The sequence below is a fragment of the Sphaeramia orbicularis genome, chromosome 8, assembly GCF_902148855.1.
Source record: "Sphaeramia orbicularis chromosome 8, fSphaOr1.1, whole genome shotgun sequence".
Lineage (NCBI taxonomy): Eukaryota > Metazoa > Chordata > Actinopteri > Kurtiformes > Apogonidae > Sphaeramia > Sphaeramia orbicularis.
In genome coordinates this window covers 53,648,244-53,652,554 of record NC_043964.1, presented here as the reverse complement: position 1 = coordinate 53,652,554, position 4,311 = coordinate 53,648,244, and positions in this window count along the sequence as shown.

Sequence of the window (4,311 nt, the reverse complement as noted above, 5' to 3'; positions counted from 1 at the left end):
ACTGTGTCCTGGAATGGAACAGATCCTCACCTGGTCCCACAGGTTCCACCTGCACCAGTGGGAGGAGCTTAGTTGGCCTGTCTGTCAGGTTTGTCCTGATGTTAATCTCAGTCAGAGGAGATGTTCTGGAATGTCAGCAGACGTAGATGCATAACAGACACAGAGTTGAGATACTGTTTCTGTCTCACCTTATTCAATGTCATGCATTTAAAAAGAGGTAAAAAAAAAAATAGAATAACAATAAAAAACAGTATAAACAGTAAACTATAGTAGGATCTGAAGTGTCCATGTCAGTGTGTTTCCAGTAGCAGCAGTAGTGCAGTCCAGTCCTGGTTCTGAGGTGAGAAGGAGCATCATGGAACCAAACAGCAGCAGATATGACAGCAGAGACATGTTTCAAGTGTAGAAGACAGTCAGCAGCTGATGGACAAAACCACAGGATCCAGGTCCACTGAGTCTGATGGGCAAACAACGGGTGAGGTGGAGTCTGGGTGGAGAGGGGGGCAGAGGGGGGAGGAAGTGGACAGGGTTCAGTGTCCTGACAGCCTGATGGATGAAGGTGTTCTGCAGTCTGGTGGATCAGGCCTGGGACTCGGGCTTTAACTTGTCGTTGTTGTATTTATGGATCAGGCTCAAACACATACATGTTGTGTTTCCTCTCAGCACACACCAGTACATGACGTGTCTTAACCAACATGACCGCTCCACTTCCTGTTTGTCACAACAGCTGCTATTCCAGCTCTCTGATTGGTTCCACAGTCTGTCCATCAACTGCTGTTCTCTATCACATGAGAATATCTCTCCACTACATATAGAATATATGTTATGGGATTTACTGACATCCCCACAGCTGACGTGAAAACTTCTTTAAGACACACCACGCCTACCGTGGCTTCCCCTGCGCCCTATAAATAGACCCAGCTGCGCAGGGAACAGCTGATTCTCTGATTTTCACTGCAGATCAGACAACGTGAGAGCGTGAAAGACAAAGAGGGAGACGAAGGGTGACTTTTTGTGCGATCCACATACCTTCGGGTAGAGAGCTGGTCTGTGTTAGACTCCTCTCAGGGTGAAAAGTTGCCTTTTTTGCTCCCTTCTAATTTCTTTGGAGAAGTTGAGCTGAGGGTACTGAGCGTACAGCTGGTCTGAGGAAGCGACAAAGTCGCGGGTGCAGCCAGCGTCCTCTCTCATATCTCCTCCTTTTTTCTTTTTAGCGTGGGGAAGTTGTCCATTAGGAGGATTGTGCCGTATAGGTGCAGCTGGCCGGAGATGCGACTGGCGGGCACGGCCAGCATTTTCCTCCGGGACGGCTTTCTTGCCATTTAAAAAAAAAAAAAAAAAAGAAGACGCTTCCTTGTATATTGTGTGTTGTGTCGGCAGTGGCACAACAGCGTCCCAAAGAAAAAGCTTCTCTCCCTATCCCCATTCCATTAGTCGATTTTTAGAAAAAAAAAAAAGGCAGACTCACAGGGAAACAAAGTTAAAGCTAACAAACTTAGCAAACAAAACGCCATAAACTTTTCCGGGTCACGTGACGGTGACGTCACGCAATGACAAGCCGGGAGAGTCCATTGTGCATGGGCTGTGGGGGGAGGATCCCCATAGATGATCCCCATGACTTATGTGTGTATTGCTTGGGAGAGGAACATGCATTGGCAGCAAGGGAGGATCCTGCTGCATGTATGAGTTGCTTTTGCATGTCGGCAAGGCAAAGGGAAGCACGTTGCCGGTTGTTTCAGAGACAAGGCACAATACGGGAGACCCCTACTGTAGGCCTACGGGCTGCCAAGCGGTTCAAGCCTATGGCTGTAGAAACTGGACAGGCTGGCATGGGCTCCAGTACCGGCCCCCTGACTGTGTATACAGTGGGGGGGGTGCGGTCTGTGTCCAGGTCTGGCCCAGCAGAGGTGGTACATTCTCCCCCAGGGCCCTCAGATGAGGAACGCCCCACATCCCCATTTATAGATGTGGAGGGGGATGATGAGGATGTTAACCTGTCTCCTTCGGAAGAGGAAGATAGGGTCGCTGCGGACCAGCAAGAGGAGGGGGAGCTCGATGAGAAGCGGTCTCCCCTCCTTCAAGGTCTTATTAGTAGAGCAGCAGCGGCTCTGGGTGTGGAACTGCCACCTATACAAGGGCTGGGCCCATCACGTTTTGATGATGATAAAGGGGGCTCTCAACCTTCAACACGCTTCTTGGTGCCCCTCCTCTCAGACTTTGAGGAGGTGGTCAGGAAGCAATTTGGGACCCCACAGGCAATGGGTCACTGGTCCGGGCTCTGTAGGGCCATGACTGCAGTTCACACTCCAGAGAGGATCGGCTGTGGGCCGCTACCCTCTGTGGATGCACCATTGGCGGCTCTGGTAGCTCCCTCACAGTCGATTCTGGGGAAAGGGAAGAGCCAGAGCAAGAACTGCAAGGTGATGGACGGTTTGCTGGAGAAGATGCATGGGGCTATGGCAGTCCAGACAAAACTGGCCAACACGGCGGCCATATTGTCCCTGTATCAGCGGCACTTAGCCCAGCAGCTTTCAGAGGAGTCTGGGAGGCAGCTCATAGAGGAACTGCAACAGGTCTCCTCACTTCTCCCCAAGCTTATGAGAGAGCAAGGGGAGGCTGCTGGCAAGGCCTTGTCAGGTTTCTGGCAAGCACGCCGCCATCTGTGGTTGTCGCAGTCCCAGTTGCATCCTGACGACAGGGCATGTCTACTCAGGCTGCCTGTAGAACCGACAGCTATGTTTGGGCCACAGGCGACGGTGATGATCCACCAAGCGCAGGAGGCTCATCGTGCGGCTCGAGAGATGTCAAATGCCCTGAGGCAGACCACGGGCTGGCAAGAGGTGCGTCAGCCACAGCAGGTGCACCAACAACAGCATCAAGCTAGTCAGGCCCAGTCAGATCTGAGGGTCCAGCTGGGGGCAGGGCGGCACAGCAGGAAAGGACGAAGAGGGCATGGGGGCAAAGCTCCCCAGGGCCCCAAGTCTCGGTCCTGATGCCATTTTTCCCCCTTTCCGCCCAAACCCTCAGGGGTCTCAGGTAGCATGGGAGTCCCTGGGGGTGGACCCCTGGGTTGTTTCAACAATGACTCAGGGGTATCGTCTTCAGTTTTTGAGCGCCCCCCTGTGACTTCAGTACCTGCTTTTACCATCGTGGCAGATCACCAACACAGGGAGATCTTGTGCTCAGAGGTGTCCAGTCTCCTGGCCAAGAGGGCCATCAGAGGAGTGGGGCACGAAGACAGGCGGACAGGGTTCTAGTCGCGTATTTTCTGATCCCAAAACGCGATGGGACACTCTGGCCCATTTTGGACCTCAGGGGCCTGAACAAGTTTCTACGGCCCCTGAAGTGCAAGATGTTGTCCATACCGCGGGTGAAGCAAGCAGTCCTTGTGGGACACTGGTTCGCAACAGTCGACCTCAAGGACGCATATTTCAAAATTCCAATATGGGAGAGCCACAGAAGATTCCTCAGGTTGGCCTTCAACGGCAAAATCTTCGAATTCTGTGTCCTCCCCTTTGGGATATTGCTGGCTCCCCGCTCGTTTACCAGATGCATGGATGCGACCCTAGGCCCTCTGCGGCAGCAGGGTCTCAGACTAATGAATTACCTGGACGATTGGCTTATATGTGCTCAGACAGAGGAGCAGTGTCGTTGCTGTGTCCAGATGTTGTTGATGCACATCCAGTATCCGGGTCTGCGCATCATCGACAAAGAGTGCAATCTGCAGCCATCTCAGGACACCCAGTTCCTCGGTATGTGGCTAGATACCAGGACTGGGTTGGTGACATTGACTCCGGCCAGACAGGATTCCCTCAGGGAATGTCTGGAGCAGTTTCCGCTGGGGGCCAGGGTCACATGGAAGCTGTGTCTTCGCCTGTTAGGTCTCCTGACCGCTGCTGTCGGGTGGTGCCACAGGCTCTCCTGCACATGCGGCCAGCACCTCTGTGCTGGCTGCATGTGCAGGAGAGCCGCATGTACAGGCAGGGAGGCACAGGCTCTCTGCGCCTGAGCAGGTTGGCACAAAGACTGTGGACATGGGCATACAAGCAGTTCCTGTCACTCAGGGCAATGCATGTGCCTGGTGTGGTGAATGTGGTGGCGGACCTCCTTTCCAGGAGGGGACCGCATCCAAGGAACTGGAGGCTCCATCCAGCAGTGGTGGAGGAGATCTGGCACCGCTTTGGAAGAGCGATGGCTGACCTGTTTGCCTCGAAGGGGAATGCTCACTGCCCACTGTATTACTCCATCGAGAGAGATTTGCCTCCCCTGGGCTGCAATGCCATGGCGCACCTGTGGCCTCAGGGGCTGCTC